The sequence below is a fragment of the Carcharodon carcharias genome, chromosome 8 (assembly GCF_017639515.1).
Source record: "Carcharodon carcharias isolate sCarCar2 chromosome 8, sCarCar2.pri, whole genome shotgun sequence".
NCBI classification, from domain to species: Eukaryota; Metazoa; Chordata; class Chondrichthyes; order Lamniformes; family Lamnidae; genus Carcharodon; species Carcharodon carcharias.
In genome coordinates this window covers 142,774,959-142,789,157 of record NC_054474.1, presented here as the reverse complement: position 1 = coordinate 142,789,157, position 14,199 = coordinate 142,774,959, and the positions used below count along the sequence as shown (strand labels likewise).

The following is a 14,199-nucleotide window of genomic DNA, read 5'->3' as shown; positions in this document are numbered from 1 at the left end:
GGATTGTTTAAGAGCTCTTTCTGTTTTGAAGAGTTGTGTGGAAAGCCCCGACAATACATTAAGCAATTTGTTGAAATACTTAGCTTGAATTTGGTCTCCTGAACATGGTATTTCTTTTGGGCTCAATAACAATGGTGAGAATAAAGGCAAAGTGTGTGTTTAATTGTTGTGGTTTTTTACTTATAGAACTATTCTTGCATTTCGGTCCAGTGTGGCCTCTTTCAATAAGAAACAAATCTTAGAAATGTTAGCAGGAGTCTGCTTCAATTGATAAGATCATAGTTAATCATCAATCTCAACTCTTTTCTGGCTTTATTCCCTATATCTATTAGTCCAAAAAGTAATCTATCATGGCCTTAAGTATACTCAATGACTGAGCATCCACAGCACCCTTACATAGAGAATTCCAAAGTTCACAACCACCATTCCCTTTTTTGAAGATAAATTACTCTTTGTCGCTCCATCTAAGTCATGGTATTGATTGTAAATAGCTGAGGGCCTAGCATAGATCCTTGTGGCATTCCACTAGTAACACTGCCAACCTTAAAATGCCCCATTTATCTCTACTCTGCTTCCTGTCTGTTAACCAATCTTCTGTCCAAGCTAATATATTATCCCCAAGTCCATGAGCTCTTGTGTATTAATCTTTTGTGTGGCACCTTATTGAATGCATTTTCGAAATCCACATCTACTGGTTCCCCTCTTTACCCTACCAGTTACATACTCAAAAATACTAATTTGTCAAGCAGAGTTTCCCTTTCATAAAACTATGTTGACTTGTTCTAATCATACTATGATATTTGAAGTGCATTGTTAAGACTTCCTTTGTAATAGATTTTCCAGCACTCGCCTGACTTATTCCAGGCTAACTGGCCTGCAGTTCCCTCTCTTCTCTCCCTCCTTTTTTGAATAACAATGTTACATTTGCTAACTTCCAATCTGCCAGGGCTATTCTAGAATTTAAGGAATTTTGGAAAATCTTACTAGTGCATTCACTATCACCACAGCTAGCAGCTTTAGAACCTTAGGATATATGCCTTCCAATAACAGAAAAACCTCTGTACCTTCTGAATATCCTTCACTGCACCCAATAAATAAATGTCTTCTCGTGTCTTCTCCAATCGCTGAATACTCCCTATTACCCAATAAGTGAACTTTTAATTCAATATCTGAACGCTCTTTTCTGTACCCCAAACACTGAATAGCCTGCTCGGTTCTCCTTCCAATAACTGTATTTTTTCTGTGCCCTGATAACTTAAATGTTCTTCACTGCATGCCCTCTAAATGAATATCTTTCCCTGCACCCCAGTAGCTGAATACCCATCTTTGTAACCACTCCAATAATGGAATATCCTTTTCTTACAGTTTCAAATAACTGACTATCCTATTTCAAAGTGAAATAAAACTGCACAATATACTCCAAATGTGTGGCCCTATGTTTCAATGAATATTTCCTACTCTGACACCCAAGTTCACTCCCATCTAGAAAAGAAATGCACCAACCTTCCCTTGGCTCAATCTCATGGCCTTAATTTACCAAGTATTAAATCTCATCTGTTCTCTACCCGCTGATCAGATTTGTTTAAAATCCTTTTGAATTTATGCTTATCAATGGTTGTCATTTGCTACTGCTCCTAACTTGGTATCTTCAAATTCTGACACAGTTCTTACTTCTATTAAGTGAATAATTACTGTGACCTTGTTAGTAATATTTTATTTGTGGTTTTGGGTGAAAGGAAGTAGTCTATCTGGGGCAATTAAGCTTCATTTTATTCTAGAATGTACGGAGCCTCCAGTAGAATCAGATCAATGTCTGACTGGGATTGATTGACCTGCCTTTCTGAAACCAGCCACCTCTTGAGATTGAATAACGAAAAATAAATACTTGTATTTATATAATGCCTTTCATGATCACTGTCTTAAAGTGTTTTGTAGAAGACCTTGGGATTTCCCTTTGTTAGCTGCCAGCCTCTTTTCATGCCCTCTCCTTGCTTGTCTTATTAGTTTTTTCACTTCCCCTCTGGCCCTTCTAAATTCAGCCTGATTCTCCATTGTATTTTCTACCTGACATCTTTCGTACACACACTTCTTCCTTTTTACCTTCACATCCATTTCTCTTGTCATCCAGGACACACTGGATTTATTTGTTCTAGCTGGTGGTGAGCCGCCTTCTTGAACCGCTGCAGACCATGTGGTGTAGGTATGCCCACAGTGCTGTTAGGTAGGGAGTTCCAGGATTTTGACCCAGCGATAAGGAACGGTGATATATTTCCAAGTCAGGGTGGTGAATGATTTGAAGGGGAACTTCCAGGGGTGGCGTTCCCATCTATCTGCTGCCCTTGTCCTAGTTAGGAGTGGTTGTGGGTTTGAAAGGTGCTGTTGAAGGAGCCTTGGTGAGTTCCTGCAGTGCATCTTGTAGATGGTACACACATTGCCACTGTGCATCAGTGGTGGGTGAGTGAATGTGGATGTGATGCCAATCAAGTGGGCTGCTTTATCCTGGATGGTGTCAAGCTTCTTGAGTGTCGTTGGAACTGCAATCATCCAGGCAAGTGGAGAGTATTCCATCACACTCCTGACTTGTGCCTTGTAGATGGTGGACAGACTTTGGGGAGTCAGGAGGTGAGTTACTCGCCACAGGATTCTGAGCCTCTGACCTGCTCTTGTAGCCACAATATTTATATGGCTAGCCCAGTTCAGTTTCTGGTCAATAATAACTCCCAGTATGTTGATAGTGGGGAATTCAGTGATGGTAATGCCATTGAATGTCAAGGGGTGATGGTTGGATTCTCTCTTGTTGGAGATGGTCATTGCCTGATGGCTGTGTGGCGTGAATGTTATTTGCCATTTGTTAGTCCAAGCCTGGATATTGTCCAGGTCCTGCTGCAATTGGACATGGACTGCTTCAGTATCTGAGGAATCGCGAATGGTGCTGAACATTGTGCAATCATCAGTGAACATCCCAACTTTTGACCTTATGATGGAAGGAAGATCATTGACGTAGCAGCTGAAAATAGTACACTACCCTGAGGAACTCCTGCAGTGATGTCTTGGAGCTCAGATGACTGACCTCCAACAACCAGAATTATCTTCCTTTGTGCCTGGTATGACTCCAACCAACGGAAAGTTTTCCCCATGATTCCCATTGACTCAAGTTTTGCTAGGGATCCTTGATGCCACACCTTGGTCAAATGTGGCCTCGATGTCACTCTCACCTCCCCTCGGGAGTTCAGATCTTTTTTTGTCCATGCTTGAACCAAGGCTGTAATGAGGTCAGGAGCTGAGTGGCCTTGGCGGAACCCAAACTGGGCATCAGTGAGCGGGTTATTGCTATGCAGGTGCCGCTTGATAGCACTGTTGATGACCCCTTTCATTACTTTACTCATGATGGAGAGTGGACTGATGGGCAGTAATTGGCCGGGTTGGATTTGTCCTTCCTTTTTGTGCACAGGACATACCTGGGTAATTTTCCACATAGCCGTGTAGATGCCAGTGTTGTAGCTGTACTGGAACAGTTTGGCTAGGGGTGCGGTTCTGGAGAACAAGCCTTCAGTATTGTTGTCAGAATATTGTCAGGACCCATAGCCTTTGCAGCGTCCAGTGCCTTCAGCCGTTTCTTGATACCGAATTGGCTGAAAACTGGCATCTGTGATGCTCGGGACGTCCGGAGGAGGCCGAGATGAAACATCCACTCAACACGTCTGGCTGAAGATTGTAGCAAATGCTTCAGCCTTATCTTTTGCACTGTTGTGCTGGGCTCCTCCATCAATGAAGATGGGGATATTTGTGGAGCCTCCTCGTTCAGTTGGTTGTTTAATTGTCCACCACCATTCATGACTGGATGTAGCAGGACTGCAGTGCTGAGATCTGATCCATTGGTTGTGGAATCTCTTAGCTCTGTCAATCACTTGCTGCTTATGCTGTTTGACATGCAAGTAGGACTGTGTTATGGCTTCACCTGGTTGACACCTTATTTTTAGGTATGCCTGGTGCTGCTCCTAGCATGCCCTCCTGCACTCTTCATTGAACCAGTGTTGATCCCCTGGCTTGGTGATAATTGTAGACTGGGGCGTATGCCAGGCCATGAGATTACAGATTGTGGCTGAGCACAATTCTGCTACTGTTGATGACCCACAGCGCCTCGTGGATGCTCAGTCTTGAGTCGCTAGACCTGTTCGAAATCTGTCCCATTTAGCATGGTGGTAGTGCCACACAACACAATGGAGGGTATCCTCAATCTGAAGGCGGGACTTTGTCTATGCAAGGATTGCGCGGTGGTCACTCATACGGATATTGCCATGGACAGATGCATCTGCGGCAGGCAGGTTGGTGAGGATGAGGTCAAGTATGTTTTTCTCTCTTGTTGGTTCCCTCTTCACCTGCCACAGACCCAGTCTAGCGGCTATGTCATTTAGGACTCAGCCAGCTCGGTCAGTAATGGTGCTACCGAGCCACTCTTGGTGATGGACATTGAAGTCCCCCATCGAGAGTACATTCTGTTCCCTTGCCATCTCAGCGCTTCCCACTAGTGATGTTCAACATGGAGAAGCACTGAATCATCAGCTGAGGGAGGGCGGTAAGTGATAATCAGCAGGAGGTTTCTTTGCCCATGTTTAACCTGATGCCATGAGACTTCATGGGGTCCAGAGTCAACGTTGAACACTTTCAGGTCAATTCCCTCCCAACTGTACACCACTGTGCCAGCACCTCTGCTGGGTGGGACAGGACATACCCAGGGATGGTGATGGTGGTGTCTGGAGCATTGTCTGTAAGATATAATTCCGTGAGGATGACTATGTCAGGCTATTGCTTGAGTAGTCAGTGAGAGAGCTCTCCCAATTTCAGCACATCACCCAGATGTTAGTAAGGAGGGTCAACAGGGCTGAGTTTGCCATTGTCGTTTCCGGTGCCTAGGTCGATGTTGGATCGTCCATTCAGTTTAATTCCTTTTTTGTGACTTTGTGGCGGTTTGATGCAACTGAGTGGCTTGCTAGGCCATTTCAGAGGGCACTTAAGAGTCAACCACATTGCTGTTCGTCTGAAGTCACATGGAGGCCAGACCAGGTAAGAACAACAGATTTCCTTCCCTGAAGGACATTTGTGAACCAGATGGGTTTTTACAACAATCGACAATGTTTTCATGGTCATCATTAAACTTTTCATTCCAGATTTTTATCCCATTGTGGTATTCGAAGCCTAAATCCCAGTGCAATACCCTGGGGGCAGAATTTTCTGTGCATCTTGGCATCGGGCAAATTCGGCGGCATGAGCAGACAATTTGGCGATCTGGCCAAAAATCAGTATCACAACATCGTGAAACTAGTGTGCAATCTATGTTGGGTCGTGTTTCCCATAGTCAGGAACTTAATTGTAATATATCAGCATATCATTATAAGCCCAGCTCGCCAGAAACATCCCCCACGATGGACTATCTGGGCACGTTGGTGTGATTGCACACCGACATGTTTCACAGCTGTATCTAAGCGACGTGCACTTGGCAAACTGCACTTCAGTTGGGACTTTGAGGTTTCTTTGCCTACCTTGCTTCAGGCAGCATTCGCTGTCATCAGCGCCAGGCTTCACAGACAGCGCCACATCACTTTTAGGGGATGTCGCAGGTAGGCCTCTACCTACCAGACCAGCCATATGTAGGTGGCTTTTCAGCAGCTGCAAGGCCAGGGCTTACTTGGGGAAGGGGGAGAAGTGGCCTCAGGCAAGTGAAGAGGCTGCAGGGCGAGGCCTGCACTGGAGAAAGAGGGTAACCCAGGGTTTGTGGGGGCACATGTTGGTCTGTGCAAGTGGCCTCAAGATGCTGAGGGCTGAGAAGGCAGTCTCCAGAGGAGATGAGGAATGGAGGCGGGATGGAGGTGTGAGGGTGTGTATGAGAGAGTGAGTGGTGATGTCCCTTGAGCTGGCAGTGAGTGAGATGCCAGTGAATGTGTGATGGGCTTGAGTGTGTGAGTTTAGAGTGATGAGATGGTTGCCTTACCCTGGCGGCATGGATGAGATCATTTAGCCTCTTTCTGCATTGGATGGCCAACCTCTTCTGTGCAGCATTGGCACTGACCACCACTGCCATCATCTACCAAGCTGGAGTGGTAATGTTGCTGCCTTGCCTGTGGCCAGAATGGGGGTAGATAACATCACAGCAGCCTCTAAGGTGCCCAAAAGGTGCTCGAGGGATGCATTACTAAACCTGGGGCCTGCAGTCTTCTTGCTTTTCAGAGCCATGTCTCATTTGCAGCAGCCCTGGGCTGGAAGCACTGAGAGGTGTGCGCATGGCTGCACTTTAAATGTGGCACCCAATGTGATGAAGCAGTGAGGTGATGGCATCACTGGCAAATCGGAGCCCGCCCACCATTGAAATGGCGTTTCCTGGAAATGCATGATTAATGAAGCAGGATAGGGACGATACGACGTGAGAAGCTGCCATAGCGGCTGGCTACTGGACTTAGTACAAATCTGGGATGATTCCACCCTGGGTTTCTGGATTACTGGTCTAGTGACAATACCACTACACCACCGCCTTCCCAAACAGAAGAGGAAATTAAGCAGATAAGGAAAATTCTAAGAAACAGGTTGAGGATCTAACAAGTAAATTGAAAGTGTTTAAACAGCAGTCAGTGACCACTGAAGGAAGATTAAGAAACGGACTGACTGCGCAGGTGAAGTTGTTGAGCTTGTATAAGGTTTCCATGGATAACTCTGAAACAAAGACAACTGATCCCACCAGGGTAGTTGCTGAGCTGAATAAAAAGATTAATTGGCTTGAAAAGGAATTGGAAAATAAGATAATAGAGAAATATTTGGCTAAAATTGTGAAACAAGTGGAAATGAACCTTCCATTTTTGAAATGTCAGCTTCCAGGAAGAACATGGCGGACCCCACAGAAAAGTAAACCTGAGTCCACTCCATGAGTGAACAGAGTGAACATTCCCTCCGGAAGGAACAGTTTAAGCCAATGGTATCTGATCAAAGAAGATGGATTGTCGACAAAATAAAACATAATACTAAGAAGTGAACCAAGTACTACAATTTCAACTCTGAACCACAAAGTCAGCCCATAGGAACGGAGACAACCACTTCTCTGAATGGGAAGAGATCTGGAAGGGTTGTAAAGCCTCCAGACCATCTGAATTTGTAAAGTCAGAGAATTGGGGGAGAAGGGGTAGCATGAAAATATTATATTGTAAATATATTTGGGTGAGGACTTGGATGGAGGTGTAGTATAAAAGCATTTGGGTTAGTATGGGGAAACAGTACTGCCTGCATTATGATGTGGAGTCACACGAGGGTAGACTACATGCAGAGAATCTGAGAGAGGTCAGTGTGATGATAGCACCCAGGCAGGGCTTTACCTTGGAGATATGCAATGAACAGTTTATGTTCAACCACACATGCTCCCAGAATTCTTAGTGAGACACCAAATAACCTTACAACATCCTGCTACTCCTTCCTTCATAACGGATTCCAGTATTTTTCTGGTGTCAGGTGTTAGGTTAACTGGCCTATAGTTTCTTGCTTTCTGTCTCTCTCCTTTCTTGATTAATACCCAGTCCTACAAAGTAGCTACTGTTAGTGGTCCTATAAAGTACTCCCACCAGTGATTTCTTTCCCTTGCTGTTTCTTATCTCTACCTAAACTGATTCTACATCTTGATCTCTGAGCCAAGAACATTTCTTACTTCTGTACTGAACTCATCCTTCATTAACGGACCTACCCCACCTCCTTTCCATTTCTTCCAATTCTTCTGAAATGTTAAATACTCTTGAATATTCAATTTCCACCCTTGGCCACTTTGCAACCATGCCTCTGTAACGTTTATCATTTTATACCCATTTATTTCTATTTGTGCTATCAATTCATCCATCTTGTTATGAATGCTGCATGCATTCAGATAAGGTGCCTTTAATTCTGCCTTTTTTACTACTTTTCCTTACTCTGATCCTATTTAGTCTATTTAGACTGTTAGTGCAGTCTTATGTTTGTGTGCTCTGTCCCTTCTTGTCACTCCCTTCTTTTCATTACCTGTATCATTGATCTGCACGATTCCTTTGTCCTTCCTCATTAACTTTTTAAATCTCCCCTATCATGGGCCCTCCCTTCCATTGTTTAGTTTAAAGTCCTCCCTATAGCCCTAGCTATACAATTCACCAGGAACTGGTCTCTGCACGGTTCAAGTGAAATCCACCATAATGGTACAGCTCTTTCTATTTCCCCATGCACCATGAATTGAAGCCTATTTCACCCACATCTATCTCGCAGCCACATATTCAACTCTGAACTCTGATCTTATTTACCTTGTGCCAATTTCTTCATGGCTCAGATGATAATCTAGAGATCATTACCTTTGTGGTTCTGCTTTTGAATGCAGTCCCTTAGTGCTCATACTTCCTCAGCAGAATATCTTTCTTAGCCCTACCTATGTTGGTGGTATCCACGGGGATCATGACAACTGGATCCTACCTCTCCCACTCCAAGTTCCTCACCAGGCCCAACGAGATGTCCTTATCCTGGCACTGGGCAGACAACACAGCCCTTAGGTCTCATATTCTTAGCTGCAGAGAATGACATCTACCTCCTAACTCTGCTATCCACAATTTGAATGACCCCCTGTACAGGGGTGCTGTGGTCAGTTGCTCATCCTCCCTGCAGTCGCTGCACTTGTTCACGCAGGCTGCAAGAACCTCAAACCTGTTGGGCAAGTGCAAGGTTTGTGGCTCCACCAGTGCTACCTTCTGGATTCCCATAGTGACCCCACTTGTAGCCATATCCTCCTGTTCCTGGTCACAGACCAAATCTGAAGTACCTATCCCAAAGGGTGTGACTGCCTCCGGAAACAAAATGTCAAGGTAACTTTCTCCCTCTCTGTTACATTGCAGTGCCTACAGCTCGGTCTCCAGTTCATCAACTTTGAGCCAAATTTTGCTGAGTTGCCACACTTACTGCTGGTGTGGTCGCTGTAGATCGTGCCAGTGTCCACTAGCTCCTATGTGCTACAGCTGCAACACATCACTCAATGATTATTTGTAGTATTATTAAGTATTTTAACTAGTTAAGTTATAAATTGAATACAGTGCTTTCATCTCCTGGGTCCCAGATTAAACTAATGCCCCAGTCTAGAGCAAACTCGCCAGTCAATCACCTACCTGCTTACCTAAATAATGCCTCTAGATCTCAGGTCTTGCTGTGTCCCACTTTCTCCCTAAATAGCCAAGTGGTTATGGTACTGGGTTTGTAACGCTAAGATCAAGAGTTCAAATCTCACAATAGCAAACTATGAAACAATGTAACTTCATCTGAATAAGAACAGATGGAAACATGTTTGTACTTGAAAGAGTTTCTCCCTTGGACCACACCTTGTTCTGTAAGGGACCAGAACAGCACCTCTTTCCTCACTCACCAAATTCCCACATTCAATACTCTTATCAAAGCTGCAATCTGTTGAACTGACCTCTGTGCTACTTACTCTGTGCATTAGCAAAAACCTCCTTATTTATACTAACTGGAATTCCAGTTAGACCCGAGTCAGGTCCATCTGACTAGCAAACCAGTTTGAACTAGCCACCTAATTAACTAACTGTGCAGCTACCACCAGCAGGCAGCTTGTTTCCCACTGATTCAGACTGAAAGAAACTGCAAATTAATGATAAAATAAAGTTAAATGCTAAATGCAACACTTTACTAGATTTTAGAAAGAGGTAAACCCTTAAAACAATTAGAATTCCCTCACTCACCAAATTGATGAGTTCAGTATTCTGGCAAAGTTGTACTCAGTTGCACTGGCCTCTGTTTTTGGCTTCTCTGTTCTCTGGATGAACTTTCTGTTGTGTCCTATAATATGCAGCCAATTGATCTTTCCTTCTTATAGTAGTGGGCATTTCATTCCCTCATGTTGAAATTTGAATTAATATTTGCTATTCCATTATGCTCAGACACATGGCCTGTTTTAATGAGCTCTGAAAATAATCAAACAAAGCCTCCCCATTTGTTACTCATTCTCTTGAGTTTTTAGGGTGTATGATATTTAGAACAGAATTCGTTATTACTCATTTCCAACGTGAGCTTCTTCTCAGTGGAAGCTCATATTTGGATATCACAGGTATATTTTCCTAGCCTTATCAGCAACACCCACATCCCATGAAAAAGAGAAAATCAGGAGAGGGTTCCTGAAATTATTTGGTGCGTTCCCAGTCTGTGCTTGGATTGTTTAATGGAAAAAAAATGGCTGTTAAATAATTTGCATTTCTCCTCAAGAAATGTTTTAATGACCAATAAAACATTAAAACTAATATGGATCTGAAATTGGTCCATAGGCTTCATTTGCCAAACCAGATGTAAAGAATTCATTTGACAAATTTGTTGTTTTTAGTGTCTGCCATATTACGCCCAACTCACTCGTTAACAACTGTATGTATACATGTATACATGTTAACACCTCCGTGTGCAACACCCATTACCTAACCTGGATGAGACTTTGGTGAAGGGCTGTCATTATTGCTCCGGCCATTGAAAAATGCTGCTGATTATTTAAATATATAAAATGCAGATCTTGCTGTTAAAATTTGCCTTCCAGCCACTTTCCCCGGTCAGTGTAAGGCAGCTATGCACACCTTGTATGAGTCAAGATACACAAAGTAACGTAGGAGGCAATGTAATTAGGGAAATATTAATGTTAAGTCCACTACAAATAATAACTCTGGACTCTTCTGATTAATGGGTAGATCACAAGAAGTCTAAAATCTCAGTTTCTGAAAACAATCAATCATGTTTATCCTGAAATATGAACACCAACAAATACTTGCATTTAACATTTAAAGTTGTTTCAAGGCACTTCACAGAGAAATAAATTGATGCCAAGTGAACAGGTGGATTTTAAGGAAAGTCTCACAGAAGGAATGAAAAGGTGAAGGGTGAAGGGTCAGTTAGGAAATTTCAAAATTAGCAGAAGCTTGTTCACTAAAAATAAAAATTTCAGCAGTTTTACTTAACTTGTAAAATCTGTCTCAACGTAATGTAACTAATTTCTTTTAACTTTGAACATACTTTTGTGAGGAAAAGTTATCATAGAATCATAGAATGATTCAGCACAGAGGCTGCTTGGCCCATCATGCTGGTCTGTGTTCGAATTTGGTGTTCACATACTCCTTCATGCCACTTTGTTGCCTTCAAGTTCAGAACTGAAATTACTAAAAATGCAGATTTAACCGACACTCTGTCCTTAATCTATTTTTTTTCCCTTAGATAATTCTCAGCAGGCAGTCCTGTAGGGAGATACAAAGTGATTGGTGTTATTGTATTGCAAGCCAGACAAAGAAAGTAACAGTGACCAGTTTGGTAGATTTCATATGTAATAAAAACAGGAAATGCTGGAAAAACTCAGCAGGTCTGGCATAATCTGTGGAGAGAGAAACAAGTTAACGTTTCAAGTCGAATATGACTCTTCTTCAGAGCTGCTAATGCAGCTTCCAGTTCTGCAGAAGAGTCATATTAGACTCAAGCCATTCTTAACTGTTTTCTTGCTCCACAGGTGCCGCAGACCTGCTGAATATTCCCAGCACGTTTTTTTATTTCAGGTTTCCTGCATCTGCAGTAGTTGGCTTTTATTGTGGTAGATTTTACAGATGGAAAGCTCTACAAATAGATAACAGTGGCAATGTTAGAGCACCAGACCACTTGGCATTTTGGGAAGAGGTCAGCAATTAATAATTAGCACGTTAAGGAGTCTGCAGTCATTCATTGCCACATCAAGCTGGACCACATAGAGCATTACTGTTCCTGCTCTCCACTGTCAAAACTGCTCACCCTTCCAGGATTATCTTCAAATGCAAAGATGACCTCTGTCTTCTTTTGGTCTCCACTCTGAAGTCTGTTCCTGAGCTTCTGACTCTATCCCTCTCCCAACAACAAACTAAGATTAAGCCACCCTGTTCACAAACTTAGTGTCACATTTGATCCAGAGATGAACTTCCAACATTATATTCACACCATCACTAAGACTGCCTATTTTCATCTCTGTAAAATCACCCAACTTTGCTGCTGTCTCAATTCATCTGCTCCTGAAACCCTCATCCATGCCTTTGTTACCTCTAGATTTGACTATTCCAACTCACTTCTGGCTGCTGTCTCACATTCTACCCTCTATAAACTTGGGATCATCCAGAAATCTGATGTCTGCCCTAACTCTCACAAAGCACCGTTTATCCATCAACCCTGTGCTCACTGACCTACTTTGTCTATTTGTTAAGTAATGCCTCAATTTTCAAACCCATATCCTTGTTTTCAAACCTGGCATTGGCCTTGACCCTCTCTGTAATCTCCGCCAGTCCTATAATCCTTTGAGATCTATTCGCTCCTCCGACACAGGCCTCTTGAGCATCTCCAATTTCTAGTGCTCTAACATTGCCTTTGTTCTTTCAGCTGCCAAGGCCCATAGCTCTGGAATTCCCTCCCTAAAACTTTCACTTCTCTCTCTTCCTTTAAGGTGGTCTCTAAAACCTACCTCTTTGACCAAGCCTTTATTAACCTAGCATAACATCCCCACCAGTGGACCAGTGCCAGATTTTGTTTTACAATGCTCCTGTGAAATGCCTTGGAATGTTTGATCATGTGAAAGATGTTATATAAACTCAAGTTGTTGACTTTTACAATAAATCTGCATATTTTATTTTGCAAATGAACCAATTACAAACTAAGAATCAAAACGAGGAAAAAATAAATTGATAAGATTCTTCATTTTTGTCACAGTGTCATTTATTTAGCGAAGAATCTTTCTCCAATGAGTAAGAATCATAAAGAAATCTTTCTCTTTCCTTGTGTAATTTCAAGTCTGTTTCCTAACAGTAACAAAAAGCTCATGGTTGCTGAAAAGGTAAAATCCACAACATGACCCCTATTCAGTCACAGCCACAATCCTCTGTTTGTTTTGCACAGAGATGATGAATCTGCGGTGAAAGTGTCGGCCACTGTGCATTATTACTCACGGTACGAGTTTGAAGTGTCACAGCGCGTACCAAAAGTAATAATGGACTGTCACCAACGTACATTTCTTTATCCTTTCTCAGGTGTGACAGGTTTTGACCTTAAATAATGAAATGGCCAAAGATTTTCAAACACGCGCAGGAGAACATTTGCTTTGGTCTCTTCGAGCACTGTTCCTGAATTTTGTACTACCAAACCTCATCAGAAATGCAACCCATGTAAAGATAAATCCGCTGACAGAAAGACTTTTGAACAGATGCTGCACATATGCCTTGAGAAAGGGCATTAGCTTCTCATTTATCTCCCATTGCACATTATTACCATTTCATTATAACTGTGCAAATCAGGATAATACTTGGTCATTTGCAGATACTTGTGAACATTTCTGGACTTGGCATATGCCAGCCCCCCAAGACCAGCCTTGGCCAGGCCCACCTACTCAGATCAGAACCAAAGGCTGGCATTCTAAAGCCAGCAATCGAGGGGGTCAGCACTTTAATAGCTCCTTGCTTTTGAGCTGTGGCTAAGGCTGAATTTATTGTGCATCCCAGTTGTTTGCTGGGTCTTCTCCATGAACCACTGTGGTTCTTGTGCTGATGCTGTTCCTATGATGGTGTTTATTAGGGGATTCAGGATTTTGACCTCATGATAATGAAGGGATAGTGATATATTTCCAAGTCAGGATGGTGTGTGACTTGGACGGGAACTTCCAGGTGATGATGTTCCCACAGCCTTGTTGCTCTTGCCCTGCTCAGTGGTAGAGGTTGTAAGGATGGAAGGTGCAGTTTTGTGCATTGCTGCAATGCAGCCTGTAGGTAGTTGATAGTGCACCAGTTATGGAACAGATCAATATTAGAATTTGGGCTCTTTCTGAACTAAATTGGGACCAATGTCTGAATGGAAAGGATAAATGGGGCTGTTGATAGGACCTTAAAATGACTAAGACAGGGAGGGGAGCCTCTGGTACAAGTAACAGCATCAGAAGATAAAAGATTTAGGGTATGGGTGTAAAGGTCAGACCAAGGTAAGAAATAAGATCACGAAACAGGTAAAATTTTAGAAAATCAATATCAGGGAAAAAATAAATAATACATTAAATTACTTGTAGAGCAATGTGCACAGCATCCGAAACAAACAGGGAATTGGTGGCAATAATCTGTGGTGTGGAACATAGGAAAAGGAGTAGGTCAATTTGCCCATCTGGCCTGCTCCACCATT

At 42.8% G+C, this 14,199-nt stretch overlaps 1 long non-coding RNA gene across 1 annotated transcript in view; it reads right to left on the bottom strand.

Moving 5' to 3' along the window:
- Positions 1-10,655: 10,655 nt before the first annotated feature.
- LOC121281296 overlaps positions 10,656-14,199 on the bottom strand; it is a 32,578-nt gene continuing 29,034 nt past the window's right edge. Inside the window, exon 4 of the long non-coding RNA XR_005943852.1 lies at positions 10,656-11,264. This is a non-coding gene — a long non-coding RNA (uncharacterized LOC121281296). The remainder of the gene's footprint in view (positions 11,265-14,199) is intronic.